The sequence below is a fragment of the Hibiscus syriacus genome, unplaced genomic scaffold, assembly GCF_006381635.1.
Source record: "Hibiscus syriacus cultivar Baekdansim isolate YM2019G1 unplaced genomic scaffold, ASM638163v2 tig00110599_pilon, whole genome shotgun sequence".
NCBI lineage: Eukaryota > Viridiplantae > Streptophyta > Magnoliopsida > Malvales > Malvaceae > Hibiscus > Hibiscus syriacus.
Window position 1 is genome coordinate 143108 of NW_024062796.1, and position 25563 is coordinate 168670.

At 36.5% G+C, this 25563-nt stretch overlaps 1 pseudogene; it reads right to left on the reverse strand.

Moving 5' to 3' along the window:
• Positions 1–278: 278 nt before the first annotated feature.
• LOC120134835 lies at positions 279–2563 on the reverse strand (annotated as a pseudogene).
• Positions 2564–25563: the final 23000 nt, after the last annotated feature.

Genomic DNA, 25563 nt, shown 5'->3' on the forward strand with positions numbered 1-25563 from the left:
TATCACTTGTGTAATATATACTCTACTACCAATAAAAGTGTTATTGATTATCGTAGAAAAACCGATAACTTTTGACTTGTTCACTCGACTCATTCTATCTCATTTAACTTGACCCATTTGGGCATTGTTACTATACTAATAATAGTACATCTCATCACACAATAAGGGGAAAATAAACCCCATCAGGGATGAAACCTAAAGGCTGAAGTATTTTGTATTTAATAGTAAGCAATATGTATACATAGATATATGGGAATCAAAATCTTGTCTATTCAATCTCAACAACTATACTGAGATGTCTCTGTTACTGTCTAGGGCATGCCTTCCTGTAAGCAACCAATGGGAGGTATAGTTAATGTCTCTTCAATTCCATAAGCATTCCAACAAAATGGATCATCCAGCAAATCTCCTTCTTCTGGCAGGAGCTCAACTTCCGCCATCGTTATGTTTGTGCAGGCCATGGTATCGCTGCACGCGAAATGGATTGGAGGGGTTCTAACATCGTACGTGCCCTTGATGTTCCTGTATTGGATGTCTGTGACATGAACAGCTGATTTTTGGTTCAGGCATTCCTTTGACAGACAGTAGTATTAGTCCACAATTATGCAGTTCAGAACGTTCTCCATCTGGATGTTCTCGAACGATAGCCTGAAACCGAACCGGTTCCCCCTTGCCATGTCTTGATCCTCACACCGTTGTCGGATTCTCTTATGATGGTGTTGCATACGGTTATGTTCGAAACACATGCCTGGGAATTATGCACCCCAAGGCTCCCAATGCTGCATAAATGAACTTGGCTCAGTACTTAATGTCCATTTATGATCAAGCTATTTTCATGACACGGCAACTATTTATAGCTCAAAAGCAATTGGTTGAGGTGTTCATTTAGTGTCGAAAACGACATCCGATGCCAATCATACACAATGTGCACATGAATTTTGTTTCTATGTTTTAAGTAATTTTTACCTTTTTAATCAACTAAAGTGTACCTCGCTGAATTAAATGCTATCCAACACATGTTTAACATCGCTTTTGGCTGTAGAAGAGCATTTTTCGATGGCAAAAGTGAACAATTTTTTTGTGTGTGGCTAAAATCACTTTTTGGAGCCAAACCAAGAAATTAGTTGTAGGTGCTTTTCATCTGTTTTGCACACATCTTACAGGTATGTCTGGTTTAGTAGTTAACTAAGTGTGTCTTTAGCATTGAAACCAAACCAAAAAGCGTTTTTCAACTGCAACAACTATGTTAAACCAGTGCAAAGAGAGGGGCAGTCTAAGATACCTGATCCCGTGACTAGGACCACAGGTGACGCCATCGATGTCTACATTCGAGCATCCAGTACCAAGTGAAATGCAATCATCTCCTATTTAGATCAAAACCATGAGTTTTTTTCTCTGCATTATTGCAGAAATAAACTGTGTACACAGATAACAAAGCATGTCTCCCACCGTTGCTTACATAGAGTTATAAATCCCAACAGATTTCGTGTTCTCAATGTGGATCCCATCGGTGTTGGGGCTAAGCTTAGGCGTCGATACGGACTTCTCGATCAAAACACCTTCTCACCCATCGAATTTCGTATGAAACTGAGGGCTGCTTTGGATCCTTATGTCACTCACTACTAAGTTCGAGCTCATGAAGAACCTTATCATCTGTATAAAGCAAATCAAAGGTCAATATTGAATACACTAACAGCGTATAATTATATATATCGATACGTCGTTTAAATCGTACTTACAGCAGGGCCGTCGCTTGGTCCTGAGTCCTGACAGATATGAACCATTGAGACCCTAGTCACATCATCACAAGAATTTAGAGCCACAAATTGATTATTTTTAACTTGAAAAATAATAATAAGATAAAGTACCCTGTGAGGTTTGCAAGGGAGTTCCTACCATTTGTGTGTATTTCCTTCAATGATCCCATTACCCGTGAGTTTCATGTCATTAAGTCTATAAATTACTAGCCATTGCTTGCGGCTATTTGCTTTGGGCCAGCATTCGGGTCCCTCTGTTGGCATTAGGACTCCATCAACCTTCCACCATTCAATCACAATCGAATTAAACTCTGAATTCGTAAACTAAGGGCTAGTTCAGCATTGTTTTCTTAAGAGAAAGGATCGAAAAAAGCTTACTTGAAACACAAGTCCAGGTTTGCAAGGCCCTGAGAAGATAGTGGAAGTGATCATGAAAACTTTATCCGAAGGAACCAAAATAGTGGCTGATTCTACAGCACTAGCAGCTTTCCATGCTTCTCTGAAAGCCGCAGTGTCGTCCAAAGAACCATCACCCGCTGCACCATACGAAGTCACATCGAAAATGCAGTCCCATTTATTGCCGGGATCGTTCGGATACAGGGAATAGATGGCGAGCTAGCAGGAGGAGGTTCAGCAGGTGTTGTAGGAACTGAAGGAGCTGGTGCTTCATCAGATGGAGAAGGAGGGGACACATTAACCTTTTGTCCCTTGTGGTAATGATATCTCGCATCGACATTGATAGTAGAAAGGGTGACCACCATTGCCACCACCGTCCACACGAATAAAAACCAACGACCGAGGTCCATCGGAGGCTACACAACGTATAAGTATCAAGCAGGCTAATAAGAACAGAGCAAAATGGAAAGTTTTCACAAGTGATATAAGGACTTTTGAAGAGATGAACCAAAGGGTTGTGCTAATTTAGAGTGAAACACTAACTCCACGGGAAAAACCGTCGTGAGTGACAGTTCGACGTGTGTCGAGCCGTGATTGATGGAGGGTTTTGCTTTCGTGTGCCGAATTCGGCAGAAGGTTATTTGGATTTGGCTCGATTCTTCATTGGTCATCAGTGGATGTTAAGATTTCTGCTGCTGGTTTTGCTTTTATGCCATCTGATGTGTGGCTCAAAGATGTCATTTTTTTCCTTCCAAACGCATTTACTATTATTTGTATTTTTCCAGTTTTTTTGGGTATTTTTCTTTTTTTATTATTGTAGGAAGAAGCTGTGGCATTAAGCTTGTGAACTGTACACAAGTGCCAAAGCTACAGCTTCAATCTTTTAAGGTTTTAACCACCATGGACCCCTAAGCTTTCTTAACATTGTTTTCCAGGTTCAGAAATTCGAATCCAAAATCTTGGTCGATAAATATCGAATCCCTTATCATTCGGTTTATTAAGATGATAAAGAGTTTATGTATGTTAAAGTAATACATAAATAGTGTTAGAGATTGTGACTCGAATTTCATTCGATGGTGATTCGAATCGGGTTGAACCATCACATCTTCAGCTCAACTGATGTCATGTAAAAGCAACAAATCTCGTGACTGTGTGTTGTAGTTTAGCTCTTTGTGTGAGAGCACATATAGTAGGTGGTGGACGACAAGAGAATTAAAACACTCACGGGTGCATCCAAATTCTGTGGTCCATAAACCTTCATTCTCATCAATAACTCAATAGGATGGAACTGATAAATTCAACTCATTCAATTAAAAAATTGAAAGAAGAAAATTAAAATTTTAATATATTACTATAATTGATTATAATAATCTAAAATTAAAATAAAAACCAACCCTAAATTCTATACTAAATATTGGATCTCAAAAAGCTGTGAGGCCATCACGGGTGGGTTTAACTTCAAGCTTCAATAACACTTTTCTTAATATTCCTGGCAGTGTCAGGCCGAGCTTGTGGCTGGGAGCAATGACACGTAGGACTGAGTTGATTTGCAGGAGATTCAGCCATTGGTTTGTTTTTTTGTGAGTGCTTGGGGCCACCGAGTTGATTGGCTACGAGCTCGTGGGGAAGTTTTATTTAGGCTGAACATGGGACTCATCTATAACATTCTATAGATTCAAGTTAAAAAAATTAAAATTATTTAAATTGATGAGTTATATTTTATAATTTAAATTTAATTTAAATTTTTTTCGATTTGAATCATTTGAGTCAGTTATTCTAATGTTCTGCCTTTCTCTCTCTCTCTCTATATATATATATATTTCATATTCATTTCACATTCTAATGTTATTTATATCAAATGCAATATAAAATTATAAAAATATTCACAATATTATATTTTCTTTATTTTGTAGGTAAAATATTGATGAAAGTATAAGAGTAAAGGAATTGATAGGAAGAAAAAATTTGTAATAATTGTAGTCAAAATACCAAGTTGAGTAAAGTTCAATGTTAAGGGTTTAAATAAAAAAGAAAGTATATTTTTAGTAAAAATAAGAATTGAAGTCACATAAGTATTTTTATAGTAGTACATGAGCATGTAGTTCAAATTTGATAAAAACATACTTAAAATAAGGAATGAATTGAAGAAATAAGGAATTTATGAAAATTTGATGGACTAAATTAAAAAATAAAAAATTTGTTATCGAAAATAGAAATTAAAAATACAGTGAAAGAAATACGACGCAGTTTCAGTTACTATGAAAGAAAATAATAGGTAGAAAAAATAATTTATTAATCTAAAATAATTACAAGTGATAGTACATGTTCTAAAGACGTTCAAATACCTTGTAATCGTTGGTGCTTGAACTCGAAAACCTCTAGAGATAACAATCATCCCTTTAACCACTAACACCGTTTGGTTCGTGTAGTTAAAAAATTATTCTTTCTTTAGAAATTTGATTCGATTCGATTTTAAATATAATCAAAATTTAATGTTATTATTGGAAACTAAGAGATCTAAGATTAATAATAGTAAGGGTAAAGTACACAAATGGTCCTCTGACTATAGGGCATTGCTTTATTAAGTCTATTGACTATTAAAAGTTATAAAATGATCCTCTGACTATAGAGTTTTGTTTTGTTGAGTCCCTCGACTATTAAAAGTCACAAAATGGTCATCCGACTATTTATTATGTTTCAAACTCATCATTTTCCATTAAAATATTTGGTGTTTGTCTAAGTTGGACGTTAACATGATGACTGAGATGTGATAATCATTTGAGATTATGAGATTGGATTTTATCATATCACAGTCAACATGTTGATTTTCAGCTCAAAATTCCATCAACTTTCTAACAAAAAGGACTAGTTTGAAATCTAATGAATAGTCAGATGATCATTTTATAACTTTTAATAGTCGAGGGACTCAACAAAGCAACACTCTATAGACAAAGGATCATTTTGTAATTTCTAATAATTGATGGACTTAATGAAACAATATCTTATAATCGGAGAATCATTTGTATATTTTACCCTAATAATAAATGCATAAGTGATGAAATATGGTGAGTGGACAAATACGAGATTCCCATGCTTTTCATGGATTATGAAGGGGGAGTACGTTTGTAAGTTGCCATTGCAGTGCAACCCTCATCACACATCTCTAATTGTGTTCATTCGATAAAATCGATTATGATCGATTCGATTATTATATGAGATAATTGATTAAATTAATAATTTTCGACGGACCAAAACATTTGCTTATGTGACCGCCATTTGTTGGGCTCGTGTAATTGGCTTATGTCAGAACTGTCTTTCAGTTGGGTCCGAAATTGATCTTCGACTTGAAAAATGTGGATTGAAGTCGTCATCGATCATTTATTTTAAAGCAAATGTGTTGATCGAATACCTTATTTATTACCTGATCTGTGTCTTACCAAAGATATGTCGGATTCGGGAGTCAGTTACAGTCAAGGAAGGGTTAGCACCCTTGAACTGCCCTTTCGGTACTATATAATTTCCAGTTGTCTTAAAAAATTATAAGTTTAAATTAAAAGGTAAAATAACGATCCCAACCAGTTACCTCTGATCGATTTGAAAGTATACCCCAAAAAATTGAGAAACGTATTAACAAAAAAAATGTAAAAAATAAAAATAAAAATAAAGAGAGAAAAATAAATAAATAAAATAGATAAAATAAATAAAACAAAGGAAAATAATAATAATGATAATATATACATAATAACAACAAGAAGAAAATAAAAATAAGTAAATAAATAAAAAAGAAAATATAAAGAAAATAAAATAATAAAAATAATATATATATATATATATATACAAAATAAATGAAATGAAACAAAAGATCAAACATATAAAGATGACATTATATAAAAACAAATAATATACCAAATAATAATAATAATAAAATAAAAAATTACCTAACACCACTAAAACCACCTAGAATAAATTGGAAAAGTGGGCCCTATAAAATAGTAATATATATATACAATATAATCTTTAATAAGATAATTAAAAAATAATAAAAATATATACATACATGAATGTTAGGAAAAAAAATAAATAAATAGATAAATATACGATAAGATATAAAAAATAAAAAAATAAAAAGATTAAAATAGAAATAGAAATAGAAATAATATATATATATATATATATATATATATATAACGTAAAAATAATAGTAATAGGAAATAAGAAAAAAAATGAACAAATAAAAATAATAAAATGACTAAATTAAAAGGAAAACAAAATTGGGGGTAAATATAAAAAGAAATTCAATGTGCAAATTCGATTTAGGGGGCAAAGTAAAAGGATTTAAACTCAAAAGGACTAAAAATGGGATTTCCCCTTTTTAAACAGAAACATGCGGGTCACATGGTATTGGATCGGGTCGTGGGTCAGTTAAATGGGTACTATAAGTACCACTTATATGCCAAAATCCCTCATTTACTTTCCTTCCAAACGAATGTTCCCCCCCTTTATTCATATTTCCTCTGCAATGTTCATGGGGTGTTATTCGTTTTGAAGAACACCCGCCGTATAAACCCAGAAATGGCCACCGTGCTGCCATCGTTCATAAGCGGAATTTTTTTAAAACAATTTTCAAAAGTTTTTCAAAACCACTTTTTTAAAAAATCAAAACATATTTTTTAAAAATATAAATCTCGGGGGATAGATCTACAAATGAAGATCTTGAAAACGCCCCTCCGTTCATCGGTTTTTCGAAGCAAAAATGGAAAAAGGGAGAAAAAACAAGCCACGTCAAGCAAGAACCGAAGCAATATAGGTAAAAAAAATACCTCTTTTATTTCTCTTTGAACCGTACACACGCTTTGATTTGCTCGTATTTCCTTTGCCTTTCTCGTGTTATTGTGTGTGTGACTTGTTTGATTTACGAGCTTATTTATACACAAAAATGCTATTTTTTAGACTAATTTGAGTCCTAATCGAACTCTACTGTGTTGGTTGTTGGTGTCCCATACATGCACGCCGGTTGGAGGCTGAAAAGGTGGGATTGTTGCGTGAAATTCAGACACGGGTGAGAAGAATCCACAGAGGAAACGACGCTGTGGGGGAGATGGGGTTAGGGTTCCACGTGGGCTGCTGTTGGGCTTGTAGTTCCTTGGGCCAGCTGGTAACATGGGTCCTGAAAATAAAAATAAAATATTAATATATGCTTATATAATATAGTATGAACGTATGACATAGTACATATATTATATACTATAATAAAATATTATGGACGAAGAAAAATGTGTGTCTACAGCTGCCCCTCTTTGCTCATAGTCGTGTAACGGGTGTAGGGCAAAGATTAGAAGACACACTTTTCGTTTAACATGAATGTATCCAAATTATACACCACTCATTCATCTTTTTCGAATATCCTCTGTCGTAGAGTTGAAACCCGATGCTGAGACTTGTCAATTTGAATTGAATCCTGAAATGACTCCCTTGTCGTGAGGTTGAGTTATGAATGGCTCCTTAGTTACGAAGTCGAGTCCATCTTGAAATGGAATTGAAGCAGCAATTAAGAATTTGAATCGGAATGTGGCTTCTCGTTGCCAAATTGTAGTCAACTTCGGTCTTCTTCTCGGTTTAAAGACCTTGGTTTGAAATTCGACTGGAAAATAATTCTTTGACTTCACCAAGTGGTTGATAGGCATTCGACCTGAATGTGATCGAACTCGAAAGGTCTTCGTTGACAAATAGCTTTTCTCGACTTAAGCTATGCTGCAACTGATGTGCCTTTGAGATGAGCGTAACTGAACTCGAAGGTTTTGTGTTTCAAGAGAAACATTTTCAAAGATTTTTTTTTGTGTTTCAATAGAAACTGTCTCAAAAGAAATTGTCTCGAGTGAGACGAAATTTGTTTAATGGAAAACATATTCAAAGATTTTGTTTCAAGGGAAACTGTCTCAAGAGAGACAAAATTTAGTTCCAAAAGAAACTGTCTCAAGGGAGACGAAATTTGTTTCAAGGAAAACATATTCAGAAATTTTGTTTCAAGAGAAACTGTCTCAAGAGAGACAAAATTTGTTTTACGAGAAAATGTCTCAAGAGAGACAAAATTTAGTTCTAAAAGAAATTGTCTCAAGAGAGACGAAATTTGTTTAAAGGAAAACAGATTCAAAGATTTTGTTTCAAGGGAAACTGTCTCAAGAGAGACAAAATTTGTTTTACGAGAAAATGTCTCAAGAGAGACAAAATTTAGTTCTAAAAGAAACTGTCTCAAGAGATACAAAACTTTGTTTCAAGGAAAACAAATTCAATGTTTTTGTTTCAAGGGAAACCGTCTCAAGAGAGACAAAATTTGCTTTAAAAGAAACTGTCTCAAGAGAGACAAAACTTTGTTTTGAGTAAATTAGTCTTGAGCGAGGCGACCCCTTGTTTTGAGAGAAACAATCTCAAAGTTGATCGATAATCTTCTTGTTCATGCAGTTAAAGAAATCCTTTCAGAAGCCTTAATCGTTGACTTAAGGAAGTCAAACCTGCGGATAGCATGTTTATTGTGATACTAGATCACTTGATCGGGCACGATATCCTTCTTCGTGACTTTGAAATCGTGGATGGCTCACTTGCTGTGAAATTGAGCTTTTAATTATGTGTTCTTCGTTGTGAAGTTCAGATCTACACTTGTAAATTGCACTTCTTTTGAGTTCAATATCTTTCGTTGAGAAGTTGAAATTGAATCTAGGATGAATCTGCAAAATTATGCACATATGCGATGCTATGGATGTGATGCTCTTATGTATGCCTAAAATGTATATGCAAAATATGTTATTTTAGGGTTTGGATATAAATCTCAATCCCTGGTTGTCAGTCTTGATGACCCTTGATGCTGGAATCTTGAATTTGTGATTCTTGATCTTGGATTCTTCAATATGCTTAAAACAGAATGTTGATCTGTGAAGGGAATAATTGTGTGAGCAGTCTTCATTCTCTCAGTTTGTCTTCATTTCCACCAGGGTGTATTATTGCAAACCTCAACCTAAGACAATTTATTTTCCTTGCTCCAACAAATTTTGCCCCAAAAATTTGGCTTCTCTTGCCCCAGTTTCAATCTTGAGCTTCGGAGAGATATTCGTTGATTTCCAAGACATGTTTCCAGAGAACTTATCTTGTTTGAAAATGTTTTTTTCTTTGAATTTTCAAATTTTTTGAAAAATATCAAAAGGAGTTTGAAAAAAAAATTACCTCCTTATAGGTTTCACAATTGAAGCAAATCATAAAACAAGAGTTTATTGGATGTCAAAAGAATCAAATTCTCTTTTAAGTCAAGACCGATAAGTTTGTTTAGAGGTGGGTTATTAAGGTTTGTTTCATCGATTCGATCATCGCGAAAACCATGGCATGCCCATCTTTCTTGATTTGGCATCTTGATCGGAGGCGAACAAAATGACATAACTAACAAAATCAATGGCTAGACCTTTCAGAACACTTATGTTTCAGTTCTATGAAATCTTCCATTTGTTCCAGTTTTGTAAGCTCCTCTAACAAAGGTAGTGCAGAAATATCGATCTAAAAATGAGTTTCTTGAGTGCTCATGTGTATTTGACTATAACAAGTGTTCCTTAACTCCCTTGGTCTATTTTTACCAAAACTCCTTATTTGAATTTGCCATTAAATGGCTAGCTGGATCCATAAAGCCGAGGCGTTTTACCAATTGCTCTAGAGGGATAACTCAATATGTAAATACCTTTATCAGGTTAGCTGAATCTTATCCATAAAGCTGGGGTGTTTAACCAATTGCCTTATACGGATAACTCAAGCTTTATTGTATAGTATAATTACCTGTATCAGGCTAGCTGAATATTATCCATAAAGCCGGGGCGTTTAACCAATTGCTCTAGAGGGACAACTCAAGCTTTATTGTATATATATAATATTATAATGTGGGTATGCAGGTACAATTTTTTAAGTTTGTTAAGAAGAACCTGTTATAGTCTAAGTGTTTTTGAAGGTCAGAGAATCCCATCGTTAGAGTTCAATTCCCAAGCAATTGACCTAAACTATATTTACCTACTTGACCATTCCATCTTAGAAGATCATGATCATCACTGAACGTCATTAACAGAAGTAGAAACCAATTAGTTTTGCAATTTCAGGTACTAGATGCCCTATTTTATCCGCTCCTTGATGAACTCTTTATGAGGAGAGAAAACTAGCTCAGTCCCCGTAAGAGAATATCATGTAATCTGATGTATCTTTTAAATTAGGACCAAGGGGTCTTTGTTTTGCAGGGTTCAATCTTGTCATTTGTCAAAGATTTACAACCTCAATTATTAAAAAACTTTTAATTAAGGTGATATTCAAGGAATTCAAGATTAAAATTTTCTCATTTCCTCAGAATGAAGCATTTTATTTAAAATGTTTAAACGTCAAGTGACTTTTTGACATAAGAAACACAAAAGAAAAATAATTTCAAACAAGATGAGAACACAACAAAACTCCTGATGGATGCCCTAATCAACTCGATCAGAATGCCTTATTACACATTGAAAGTCAATACCCCTGAATCGATCAGATCTTGGACCTTACGTTTCAATGCCCCACAGTTCTCAGTGGTGTGCCCTAAGCTCCCAATATGACAGCTGCATATGGCGTTAATATCATGGCCTTCAGGATATGGGGCTTTTCTAGGTTTGGACCGAACCAGAGTCACAAGATTCTTCTCAACTAGCATTGGGAGCAACTCCTCATATGTCATTGGGATTGGACTGATGCAAGTATTTTTATGGAAGACATTATGATGTCTAATCCCCAAATTAGTCAGGTAAGATTCCCTTTCGTTCCTTGGTTCTCTTTGAGTTCGTTTAGAAGTACCGCATTGTACAACTACGGTGGTTGAGATCGTAACACCTTTGTTAGCATTTAGGTGTTGATATTGTTGATCTCTCGCTCTTTGTTCTTCATGGGAGGCTTATCACTGGAGTCACTTCCCTCAATTTTCCTTGTTTTATAGCTAGCTCGATCATCTCACCAGCCATAACTATATCTGAGAAAGTTCCCGATGTAATTGCCACCAGGTGCTCGAAGTAAGGCTTCTTCATGGTCTGTACAAACAGCTTTCTAGTTTCCTTTTCATCCAAATGTGGATGAACTTGCACAACCAAATCCCTCAATCGTTGTGCGTATTATCGGAAACTTTCATTGTGTTTTTTCTCCAGGCTTTGTAGCATAACCCGGTCTGGTCTCATATAATTAATATGTTTGTATTGCTCCAAGAAAGACTTGGCTAAGTCTTTCCATGTCTTAATATGAGTTCGATTGAGCTGGTTGCACCACCATATAGCTAAACCGGACAGACTCTCCTGGAAGCAGTAGATCAGGAGTTGGTCATTCCCCCCATATCCCGTCATCTTCCGATAGAACATAGTGATGTAGACTGAGGGGCAATTGTTCCCATCGATCTTCTCAAACTCATGGATCTTAAACTTTGGTGGAAGCACCAAATTTGGAACCAGGCTCAGCTCCATTGCGTCCACTACATAATAATCATGGTCCCATTGGACCATCTTCATTTGATCTTCTAACATCCTAATCTTATCTTCCATCTTCTTTGCCTTATCTTCCTCGTCAAAATCTGGGATGTGATAGTCTTTCGGATGATTGTATATGTTGGTTGCGGAAGCTTGTATATCTGCACCATATATGGCTTTCCCCTTGATAGCAGATAAGTCCCCTTATAATCCGGGTAAGATCCCGAGTGACACAACTACTTGTGGGGTTGGTGATATAGTGACTCTTTCAGATGAACCTGCCCCTGGTATACTGGCTTGTTGGAGACCCGATAACTTGGACATAATTTGATCGACCAAGGACTCCTTGTTCTTCTTGATGGACTCTAGGGTACTTTGACTGTTCTGAGTCATCTTATCCTCCAGCTCTTTCTGCAATTTTGCCATATTCTCTTCGATTTGAATTATTCTAGCCTCCATTCGCCTCTTTTTCAAGCGGGTGTTATACGGATGGGGTGTGTCCAACACTTGAGGTGGTGTATCCAGTATTTATTCCTTTATTTTGAAGCATTCTTTCGTTAGTTAATGCGAATGCAAAGAAAATAACAAAATGCAAAATATTTCTAAATACATGATGCATGAAATGTCCGAGGCATTGATCCAAAAAAATGTGCTTGTTATTGTGAATAATCTTTATTGGGGACAAAAATGTTTTATCTTTTAAGAGACCAAAAATATCATGACAGCTTCTGACATGCTGACTAGTCTTCTGCGTTCGTCTGTCACCGGTTGACTAACCTATCAAACTGCTCTGGCTTCTCTGGATGAACCGTGCAAATGTTGAGTTGCTTTTTGTATTGGCCCAAGAAGTCTCAAATGACTGCATCTCGGGCATTTATCTTTTGTTGAGTGTGTTCCCAACGAATACGTCATTGGAGCCCTCAATTGATAGAAATTATGTGAAGTTCATTTGTCTGTTTCTTGAATTCGTCAGCAATGGTCTCCAATTTCAGCTATCCATTGTTGTCTTTGAAGGGACTCCCAAGATCAGTGACCTTCATCTTGTCCATGCAACCTCAGACAGTCAGTTCTTCCAAAATATACTTTCATTATGCCTGATGTAAACCCGATTCATTCTGAGTCCTTTATAACGCAACAAAGTGATATACTCTTCAATTGTGGGCGCCACGGTTAGGGTGAAAATATCCTATGTTTTGAAATGTGGTTTGGGATAGGCTCTAATTCTCCACAGTCTCCCAGTTTAGGTTCTAAAAACGATACCCGAATTATTCTTGTCGGTGCCCCTTGGGCTTACCAGATCTTTAGTCCTAAACCCATCACAGGCTTGTGTGGACTAAGTTAAACTCGAGAGGACATATTCCTTTATGTATATGCGGAGAATAAATTCACATGAATACATAAGGTATATGAATCCCGAAGGCTACTTGCTAGGCCTATGCGGTGAATAAATTCACACGAAGGCGTCGCTTTCATCCCCACTTAAAATGGGTTCAGAGCTCGGGTTTAGAGCCTTATGTGAAAAAAACTTTGAAGGCTGAAATCATGAGAAAACGATTAGTACAACTATTTACTCGAAAATATAATCAAAGGTAAGTAAAAAAGGATCAAAATGTTACCTTAAAATTTAAACTTACCCTTTTCGTTAAAAAGACAACTGGAAATTATCTTAGCCTGACTCACTTACCTGTCCTCAGTGGAGTCGCCAAGCTGTCGGAACTGTCTTTCGGTTGGGCCAAGAATTGGGCTTCGACTTGGAAAATGTGGATTGGAGTCGCCACTGATCATTTATTTTAAAGCAAATGGGTTGATCGGATACCTTATTTATTACCTGATATGCGTCTTACCAAAGATATGTTGGATTCGGGAGTCGGTTACAGTTAAGGAAGGATTAGCACCCTTGAACTACCCTTTCGGTACTGTCGAAATGATTTTTTTCTTAAAAGTGAGAAAAGGGTGAGATTTTGAAAACCACATTAATTCTTAATTATCTTTTTTTATTTAAAAACAAATGCGATTTAAAAGACCTCTCGTTTCAAAAAAAAATTGGATTTCCTTTACGATCAAAAAATACGGTTCAAAGAGTCGCCACCAATCTTTGATTAGGGTGTGATTGGGCACCCCAAAATGCTTTGTCATTTTAAATAAAAATTAATTTTAATTAAAACAACAAATTGAGGTCTGCGTTACCAAAATCCGAGTTCGAGAGTCGGTTACGTATGGGGAAGGATTAGCACCACCACAACGCCCTAAATCGGTACCTAGTCGATTAATTAACGTTTTTGCAATGAACTTTACAAATTCGAACTTAATTTGATTTTTGATCCCATAAAACAAATATATAAATTTAAAAACATTCAAGAACACTCAAACAAATTAAATTAAAATTATCAAGTCGTTTTAGAAAGATAAAGAGTGTTCGATTATTTACAAATATCGAGACCAGATCTTAAAAGCTATAACAACCTTTTCTCGATAAATTTAAATAAACGAACACTTCCTTTTCTTTCGTTCCCAAATTTTAAGTGACGCATCAACTTTTTTTGTTTCACTTTCGGGATACACTTTTAATTTAAAATCATCAAAACGACCATCTAATCAGTTAAGACAAACCACTCAAGACAATTTTAAATTAAAAGGGTATTACCCATAGTCCGATTATGTAATAAGTCGAGTTATGCAAATGAGGTTAGTATGCAAATTACAATACCACTAATTAATAAAATGATATAAGTAAACAAAACAAATGTAATTATAGAAAATAATATTTAATACATTAAATATATTAAAAACCAATAAAATTTAATATTCTAATGACTTTTTAAAAGCAATGCTAATATCCGTAAGGTTAATTTATTTAAAGATTTTTTTTAAAAAAAACCATTAATAAATATATATATACATATGTTACAAATTACTTAATTATTAACAAAAATTACGTAATATAATTATAATTTATTAAAATCCATGTAAAATCTATTTAATTAAACACTATTTTTTCATAATACCCTTATACGTATATTATCATGATAAAATAATAATAATAATAATAACCTAAGGACAAAAAATAAATGGATACACAACTTTGAAATTAAAATCATAAATTTAATATAAATCAAGTCCAAATATATAAACTATCACATTCCATGTACTGAAATTAAAATAAATCCCTAATCTCATATTAGACTAAAATGTAATTCTCAAAATAAATATCATAAATGTATAAAAAATGAAAATTCAAAACAATTAGATTCAAGGGGCTAAAATTAAATACTCACAAAAATTAATGGTGGAATCAGAAGCTAAAAAAAATCAACACATGGACCAAATAATAGTTTCATCCTAAAATATTAATGGCTAAACACTAATTAACCCAAATATCTTAATATAAAAGCTAAATAAAACTAAACCTAAACTAATTATCACTCCCTACCGCTCTCTCTTTGCTTTCAACTCTCCCATTTTCTTCTCAAACGACACTGCTTTCCAAACATCACAATACACGGTTGGCTACCCCAACCATCTAGGAAACAACGACATCCTTTTCCTATTTAATCCTCACAACGGTCGCATCGGCCACCACTCGGTGGCCACTCCACTCGACGACAACCATTCAACAAAGAGGAAAACCCAAGCTAAGCCATATAAACCGAGAATCTTGTTTTTATCTTCTCACTCTCTCGACAAGGACCTTAGAAGCTCACTGTCTTCACCCAACCGACTTATCAGATTTACCTCTCCGATGCTCGACAATGAAAACCAAAAGCAGAATATTACATAAACAAAGACACCACACCTAAGGTAAGACTACCCTCTTCCCTTTATCCTTATATCTCCATTCCAAAGTACTCACATACCCACACACAAATACCATACACTATAGACTAAAACAAAATCGAATATTCTTTAGAAATTTCCATTGATTTTTATAGATATAGAAAAACGCCTCAAATACAAACATAAGTTTTAACACTTACCTTTCCTCTGTTACAAAGGAAAATGAAAAAGGAATTTGTTGTGTTGTCCTGCGTGTAAAAAATGAAAGGAAAAGCCGATCCTTTGATTTCACTGACTTCAATTTATCCCCCCTTTTGGTTGTTGATGATTTTTCTCCTTTGTTTGTTTACCCTTCTCTCTCCCTGTAATCATCTCTTTTCTGTCTTTTCTCTATTTCGTCTCGTTCTTCCCTAATTCCTGATCACGCCCCCTTTTTTTTCTATCTGTTCCCTCCTTTTCTCTATATTTCTCATGGTTGATAGTTTCTAGTGGTTAAAACCCCCTCAAAACTAACCCCCACTCTCTATCTAGTGGTTAATTTTAACTGCTAAAATTGACCACAATTTCTCTCATCTTTAGCATGCTGCTGCTGTCCATCAATTTGGAGATGGACCTCCATATGGTTTGGGCTCATCTGGGCTCTCATTGCTTCGGGTCTGCTCCGACTTGGCCCCGGACAGAAACGAGCATCTACAGCTGCCCCTCTTTGTTCATTGTCGTGTAACGGGAATAGAGCAAAGATCAAAAGATGATCGAATTTGTCCGGTCATGAGAACTTCAAAAGATTAAACCACTCACTGTTACGTTAGGATAAATAAGACTTGAAAAATCTTCAAATGACGAGTCTGCTCCCTATTCCTTCAGAAGTATAAGGCTCGAACAATATTCATAAAATGTGTATGCTCTCTATTTATTCAGAGAGTATAAGACTTGAACAATCTTCAATAAAACGGGTCCGCTCTCTATTCCTTCAGAGAGTATAGAACTTGGAAAATCTTTAATAAACAGGTCCGCTCCCTATTCTTTCAGAGAGTATAGGACTTAATCTTTAACAAACGTGTTCGCTCCCTATTCCTTCAGAGAGTATAGAACTCGAGCAATCTTCATAAAACGGGTCTGCTCTCTATTCCTTCAGAGAGTATAGAACTCGAACAATCTTCAACAAACGTGTCCGCTCTCTATTCCTTCAGAGAGTATAGAACTCGAACAATCTTCATACAACGGGTCCGCTCTCTATTCATTCAGAGAGTATAGGACTCAATCTTTAACAAACATGTCCGCTCCCTATTCTTTCAGAGAGTATAGGACTCGATCTTTATAAAATGTGTCTGCTCCCTATTCCTTCAGAGAGTATAGTACTCGATCTTCATAAAATAAGTTTGCTTCACTAATCTTCCGTGAAGGCTTACATATGGTTTGCTTCACTACTCTTCCGTGAAGGCTTAAGATTGACCTGTTTCGAAGGTCCAACCTGAAAATCAAACATTATCAATCATTAATGTATGTCTGAAAATATTATATTCAAAAATTTAGAATTTGATAAAATTTCTGAAAATCCATCTCCATAGTGAAAACTTATCTGGAAGCCATTGGATATGCGGATCTATTTTGGCTCAATCGTCATCTAAACATCATTCTTTTCAAGATTTCAAAACTAGTTATCCTCATCTTGATGTTTCTATATCTTCAATCTTCAATTATCCCTGAGAAACATGTAGATATTTAAGTCATCATGCAATTATGAATGCCATGATCCTATTCATGTCTAAAATGTATGCAATTATGCAATTCAATGTGTGTCAATCTTCGAATGAACTCTATCTCCTTTTGATCTCAATAGAACTCGGTTTCGTCTTGGGCACAGAACGTCTGACCAATTCACCCCAATTGACAATCTCAATACCATATCATTCGGTTTAACAGGACCTTGACTTCTTTGTTTTCTGAAAACCCACCGGTACCCATAACCAACTTCTTGATTAATGACAATCTCCTTGGGTTATCTTTTAGTGGCTGTGATTTTCTATGAATTTCAAGATTTTATTTTCCTGTAGCCACACAAGCGTACATGTATAAACCATTGTCAGCTTCAGAATACCTGTATTTTTCAAAACCTTTTGCACAATAATACAAAATTATCTCATGTACTTCAAGTTAAGCTATATGTTTTAACTTTTCAAAATAAGATACTTACAAGAGGGAAACGAACAAGTAAAGACATCTCTTTATTTATATAAATGTCGAGAATTTTCAGGTAACTACATGGCAAACTTTTAACTGGAAACAATAAAAGAACAAAAGAGTAGGCGTCTTCAAATATCAATAATGCAAATGCTTTTGAACTGGCACGCCGTTAGAATGTCTCGAGTGTAGCTTCTGTCAAAAAGATCTCCAAAATTGTGATGCTTAAGAGTATGAAGCTGCTTCTAAACTCCCAAATCTCTATCATTGGATGCCCTAAACAAGTATTGAATCTCATGTGCATTCAATTTCTCTTGGTTATTTCAATCGAGACTCATTAATCTTTAGTCTCATCCCAGATCACCAACTGTCATTGTTACTATCCATATCAGGATCTCTTTCCACTTCCAGAATTGATTCAGAACCTCCACCATGCACGAATTCTGAATTTCAAACTCAACTCAAGTCGCCCTTTGCGGGTTTTCAACTTGAGACCTCCTTTGGTTCCAAGGCGCCCTTTTTGGGTTTTCATCTTGAACCCTCCTTTTATTTCTCTTTTTTTTCATTTTTCTCTTTTTTCATTTTTCATTTTTTCTTCTATTTTCCATTTTTCTCTTCTTTTTTTTCTTTTCGTTTTTCCATCATTTTTCTTTTTTCTCATTTTTCTTTTCTTCTTTTACTTTTTCTCATTTTTATTATTTTTCATTTTTTTCATTTTTTCATTTTTTCTATTTTATTTCTTGTTCAAGCGAAATATCTCTTAACAGCATCGGAATTCACTGGATATGGTAATTCTGATCCGTCCATTTCAGTTAGGACTAGAGCTCCCCCAGAAAAGGCCTTCTTGACAACATAAGGTCCTTCCCAATTGGGCATCCATTTTCCTCTGAAATCCTTATGAATAGGCAAAATCCTTTTAAGCACCAAATCTCCCTCATGGAATTCTCGAAGGCGAACTTTCTTACCATGTGCCCGTATCATACGTTTTTGGTACATCTGACCATGACAAATAGCTTTCAATCTCTTTTCTTCAATCAAATTCAACTGATCATACCTAGCTTGGACCCATTCTGCCTCATCAAGCTTTACCTCTGACAAAATCCGAAGTGAGGGAATTTCCACCTCAATAGGTAAGACAGCTTCCATCCCATAAACCAAAGAAAATGGAGTTGCCCCAGTTGACGTTCGTACAGAAGTTCGATAGGCAAACAGAGCAAATGGCAACTTCTCATGCCAATCTTTATAGGTCTCAGTCATCTTCTCTATGAGCCTTTTGATGTTCTTATTAGCCGCCTCTACTGCCCCATTCATCTTTGGGCGATAAGTGGTGGAATTATGATGCTTTATTTTGAACTGTTTACAGACCAAGTCCATCATCTTATTGTTTAAATTCAACGCATTATCGGAGATAATCCTCTCGGGCAAACCATATCTACAAATGATCTCCTTCTTCAAAAATTTGCATATTGTAGACTGGGTAACATTTGCGTAAGAAGCTGCTTCTACCCACTTGGTGAAATAATCTATGGCTACCAGAATAAAGCGATGACCATTTGAAGCTTTGGGCGAAATTTGTCCAATAACATCCATGCCCCACATTAAGAATGGCCACGGAGCTGTCATTACATGCAACGGATGAGGAGGAGTATGTATCCTATCTCCATAAATCTGACACTGATGATATTTTCGGGCATAATTGATACAGTCTGTTTCCATAGTTGACCAATAATACCCAAATCTCATAATCTGCCTAGCCATAGCATGCCCATTAGCATGGGTACCATATATTCCCTCATGCACTTCTTCAAGAATCAATTTGGCTTCTTTCGTGTCCACACATCTTAACAAGACCTGATCCAGACTTTTCTTGTATAGAGTCTCACCATCAAGCACATATCCTGATGCCATTCTTCTAATGGTTCTCTTATCATTCTTAGTGGCCTGTCCTGGATAACTCTGATACCTTATATATTACAAGATATCATAATACCAAGGGTTTCCATCTTCTTCCTCTTCGATATTAAAACAATGGGCTGGATACTCATAAGCCTTCATTTCAATGGGCATCATATTTGAATGCTCGTTCATCTTAAACGCTGCTGCCAGTGTGGCTAAGGCATCTGCCATTTGATTCTCTTCTCTGGGGAGGTAATTGAAAGTTACTTCTTCAAATTCTTGAACAAGTTCCATAACCAACTTACGGTATTCTACAAGCTTAGGATCTTTTGTCTCCCATTCTCCCCTGAGTTGGTATATTACCAAAGCTGAATCTCCATATACTTTAAGCATTTTTACTTTGCAATCAACGACAGCTCTAAGACCCAGAACACAAGCTTCATACTCGGCCATATTTTTTGTACAATGAAAATTAAGCCGACTGGTGAAAAGATAATACTCTCCCTCTGGTGAGACCAAAATTGCCCCGATTCCATGTCCCAAGGCATTTGAAGCACCATCGAAGTTCAACTTCCAATATTTGCTAGTGGATGCAACTACTTCTTCTACCGAAATAGCCATTAAATCTTCATCTGGGAAATCAAAGCTCAACGACTCATATTCTTGCGAAGCCCTGCTTGAAATGAATTCTGCTATAACACTTCCTTTAATTGCCGTCTGGTTTACATACTGGATGTCAAACTCGGACAATAAGATCTGCCAACGAGCTAATCTTCCAGATAATACAGGCACACCCATTAGATATTCAAGGGATCAAGCTTGGATATAAGCCAAGTAATATGATACAACATATATTGCCTAAGCCTTCGGGTAGCCCATACTAAAGCGCAACACAACTTTTCAACGGGTGAGTATCTTGTCTCACATTCAGTGAACTTCTTGCTGAGATAATAGATAGCCCTTTCTTTCTTCTCAGTTTGGTCACGTTGCCCCATCACACACCCCATTGAATTTTCATAAACTGACAAATAAAGAATCAAGGGTTTGCCTGAGATGGGTGGCACTAAGATTGGAGTGCTCGACAAATATCTCTTCACTGTTTCAAAAGCTCTTTGACAGTCTTCACTCCATTCTCCTGAGTTATTCTTACGAAGAAGGCGGAATATGGGATCACACTTTTCAGTCAGCTGTGAAATAAACCGAGCTATATAATTCAATCTCCCCAAAAATCCTCTGACTTCTTTTTGTGTTCATGGGGCTGGCAAATCTTGAATAGCTTTTACTTTATCTGGGTCTATTTCAATTCCTTTTTGGCTTACTACGAAACCCAACAGCTTCCCAGATATCACCCCAAAAGTACACTTATTTGGGTTGAGTTTTAGATGGCATCTTCTTAGTCTTTTAAAAAGTTTTCTCAAATTCCCAATATGTTCTTCCTCTGTCTTAGCTTTGACAATCATATCATCGACATAAACTTCTATCTCTTTATGCATCATGTCGTGAAATAACGTCACCATGGCCCTTTGATATGTTGCCCCTGCATTCTTCAGTCCAAACGGCATTACTTTATAATAAAACGTTCCCCACATGGTAACGAATGTCGTTTTTTCCATATCTTCAGGGTTCATCTTAATTTAATTGTAGCCAGAGAAACCATCCATAAAAGAGAACAAAGAATTTCCAGCAGTATTATCCACTAGAGTGTCTATATGTGGCAAGGGAAAATTATCCTTTGGACTAGCTTGGTTGAGATCTCTGTAGTCAACACACATTCGAACTTTTCCATCCTTCTTCGGTACTGGGACAATATTCGCCACCCACTCAGGATATTTAGCCACTTTGAGAAACCCGGCATCAAATTGTTTTTTCACTTCCTCTTTAATCTTGAGCAGCATCTCGGGTCTCATTCTTCTCAGTTTTTGTTGTACCGGTTTACATTCAGGCCTTATTGGCAGCTTGTGAACAACCAATTCTGTATCTAAACCCGGCATATCTTCATATGACCAAGCAAACACATCCTTGTATTCTTGAAGCAATTCTATCAAATCTTGTCGACCTCCAACTGATAGAGTGGTTCCAATCTTTACTTCTCTCTTATTCTCATCTGTTCCCAAATTCAAAATCTCGGTAGGCTCTTTATGAGGTAGAATCTGCTTATCTTCATTCTCCACCATTTTCAGCAATTCAGAAGGTAGTTCACATCCCTCATCATCATCACAATCCTCGATTTCTCCTTGACATATAGGCTTCTCGAAATCAATCTCCGGGTCAGAGTCATTGGCATTCATATTATTGATATCTGAGCTCCTGAAAAAATAATGAAAGAGAAGATATATATACATATATACATATGGGAGGATCTTTTCCCATATAAATAAATAGAAATAAATAAATACATACATATATACAACAAATAATGAATGAATGAAATGCATGGGAAAATGTTTGCCATTTGGAACTAACAGAATGCATCTTTTATTGAAATCAAGAAAAAACAAACAGCTTAACCCTTTACATAAAATCACCTATTGCCCCAGGGTATGAACAACAGGGAGAAAGTTCCAGTGCATTACTCTGTAAAAGATTTGTAAACTACAGGCAGTTCTTCCGCAGTCCAATTGTTCAACACGAAGCCCAACGGTACAGGATAAATGCCCATAGCTCTCATTTCCTTAAACTCGCCATCAGTTATAACATTAATGCCTAAATCTCACAATGCATCCTCAACCATCACCTCAGTGTTCCTTGAATTCCCTTGAAACATATACCCTCCAGATATGAAAATGCTGCTCAACGGCGGGAAGGTCATGGGTTCCCAGCTAAGGTCTTCACCAGCCAATCTGGCCTTTCTCATTTCCTGACCCTTTTTAATTCCCCTCAGCTTATCCCTCGGAGTTGGCTGATACCCCAAACCAAATCGATCTCTTTTAGTAACAGGGCATATTGGATTTACTGGTCCTTGTAACTGACTTCCTAACCCTTTCCCAACTTTTGCTCCTCTTCCAAGGGTCAGCTTGAGTCCCATTTTGGTACAATTTGACAGTCTAGGCTTTGGTATCTTCCCGCCTTCAGCCACAAACGTAGCATTGACAAACTCCAATGATCTGAAAGAACACTCGACCGCTTGCTCATCCACTTCAATGTACGGAGCAGTAGTGGAAACAGAAGCAATAATGTCCTCTTCAGCATGAATACATACCAACCTTCCATCAATCACAAATTTCAGTCTCTGGTGCAATGTGGACGGAACTGCACCGGCCTGATGAATCCAAGGCCTTCCCAACAAACAATTGTACGTAGGCATAATATCCATTATGAGAAATTCCACTTCATAAGTTGCTGCACCAATATTCAGGGGAACATCAATCTTGCCCAACACTTCTCTTTTAGTCCCATCGAAAGCTCGAACCACACTTTGACAGGTTCTCATAAGTGTACTATCTAATGGAAGCTTCTTTAGAGTCACTAAGGGCATCACATTCAAAGCTGAACCATTATCAACCAAGGCCCGGGACAACACATGCCCTTTACATTTAACTGTAATGTTCAAAGCCTTCTGACTACCCATCATCCCAGAAGGGATTTCATCCTCAGAAAAAGATAAAAATTATCAGCTTGTACATTGGAAACTAACCGATCCAACTTTTCAATGGGCAACTCTTTCGGAACAAAAGTCTGGTTCAAAACCTTTAACAAAGCATTCCTATGGGCCTCTGAACTCAAAAGTAATGATAAAACAGAAATACGGGCAGGAAACTTGTGTAACTGTTCCACAACACTGTATTCACTATGTTTCAGAAACTTCAAAAATTCTACCGCTTCACTCTCGGTTACTGGTTCATTGATAACAGGCTTATCTTCTTCTATCTGCACATCAACCTTTTTCCCCTTATCAACTGCAACCTTCTTCTCAGACTCTTTAGGTGGATTAAGAGAATAACACCTACCGCTTCTAGTAAAGCGTCCCACCTCATCTACTTCCTCATTCTCTTTTGTTACATCTCCCATCTGGCAATCATATCTCCAAGGCACTTGTTTATTATCCCGATATGGGAATGAAGATGGAGGTGTAATAACCACTTTCGGGACTACCTTCTCAGCAACTCGATTTTTGGGAGTAATAATTAGGGGACAACTGGCATTGTATACCCCTTTAGACGATCATTCTGAAGCGCAAACTTCCGCTTCCTCTTCTTCAGCAATCTCTCTAAAGAACACAATTTTTTTACTGTCCATCATGTCTTGTACCAAAGATAGGAAGTCAGGACATTGTTGAATATTGTGTCCTTCACTGTTATGATACAGACATACCTCTCCACTGTTAAACTGTTCACCTGTCAAACTGGGCTTCAATAATCCTACATTGACCATCTGGTACCACACCCAACTCATGGGTGATACCACCTCACTAACATTCCTTACAATTCTCTTTCCTTTCTCTTCAGTAATCGCGTTAACTCCTGCCCCTGCATGGCTTGGCAATGGATTCTGAGCTATATTTGGCTGCTCACTGTCACCAAAGTTGATGACATTCCTCGTTCTCAAAGCTTGGACAACCTTATTAAAAGCAATACAATTCTCAATGGAATGCCCAGGGTTCCCTGCATGGTACTCACACTGAGCACTAGCATCATACTATTTGGGAAAAGGAGGTTGCATTGGTGTCACGTGCTACGACGAAACCACATGCCGATCATACAAAATCTGAAACAATTCCTTATAAGTCATCGGGATGGGGTCAAACTGAGGCCTCTCTCTCCTCTGATCCCTTGCCCCTTGTCTATTATCATTTTGTGTTGACGACCCTGCTCCTTGAGGACGGAAACAGTGATGTTATTAGAATCGTACTGCCTCACATTACTGACTTTGCTTTCCTTTTTCCTCGTTGGTGGCCTCTTACTAGACTCTCCTCCTTCGAGCTTTCCACTCTTAATCGCCATTTCAATCATTTCTCATGCTGTAACCACATCAGCAAAACTTCGATAAGGATTACCGATAAGATGCTAGAAAAAGGAGCCTTTAAGGTATTGACAAAAAGCATATTTGTTTCCTCCTTTTCCAATGGCGGGTGGACTTGCACTGCTACATCTCTCCATCTTTGAGCATATTGTCTAAATCTCTCGTTAGACTTCTTTTCCATTCATTGCAACATCATCCTGTTGGGCCTAACATCTTTCACATGTTTGTATTGCTCAAGAAATGACTTAGCCAAGTCTTTCCACGATTTAATATTAGCTCTACTCAGCTGGTTATACCATCGGATTGCCGAGCCAGTTAAGCTTTCCTGAAAGTAGTGTATCAATAATTGATCGTCCCCTATATATTCGGTCATCTTCCTACAAAACATTGTGATATGCGCAGAGGGACACCTAGTACCATCAAACTTTTCAAAGTCAGGAACTTTAAACTTTGGAGGCAAGACCAGATCAGGAACTAGACTTAACTCCTTTGCGTCAAATCCATAGACACTGGTATCTTCCTTCATGGCTCTGACCTCTCTTTCTAACTGCTTCCATTTCTCTTCCAACAGATTGTTTTGGTCCTTCTTGGCTTCTTCATCAAGGTCCGGAACTTGATGATATTGATGTTCTTCCTGATACGAACTAGATCCAGGCTGTACGTTAACAGAAGCACCGACTGGATTAATGTGCACCTTCCCGACATGAACAGGGGTCACTTGAACGTTATGAGATTGTTCTGGGGTTAACACTGGATGATGAAGTGGGTCATCAGTTACACCTTCTGGCATAGGGCTTTTCCCATGTTCTGGATTTCTTCCTTCCAACATACTCGCAAACTTGGCAAACATCTCCTTTTGGGCATTAATCATATCTTCTTGCATTTTCTTGATATTATCTTGTAACTCCACTGAGTCTTCTCAATTTGGGTAAGTTTTTCCTCCATAACTTTCTTCCTGGTTCTGTAGGTATGCTTGGGATTTTCCAGTATTACTCTATCACAGAGTAATTTTGTTATCGCTGATATTTATTAATGAATATGAAACATATGATATGTATAAATAAAATGCGATGCAAAAATTTAAATGTATTAAAAATGCA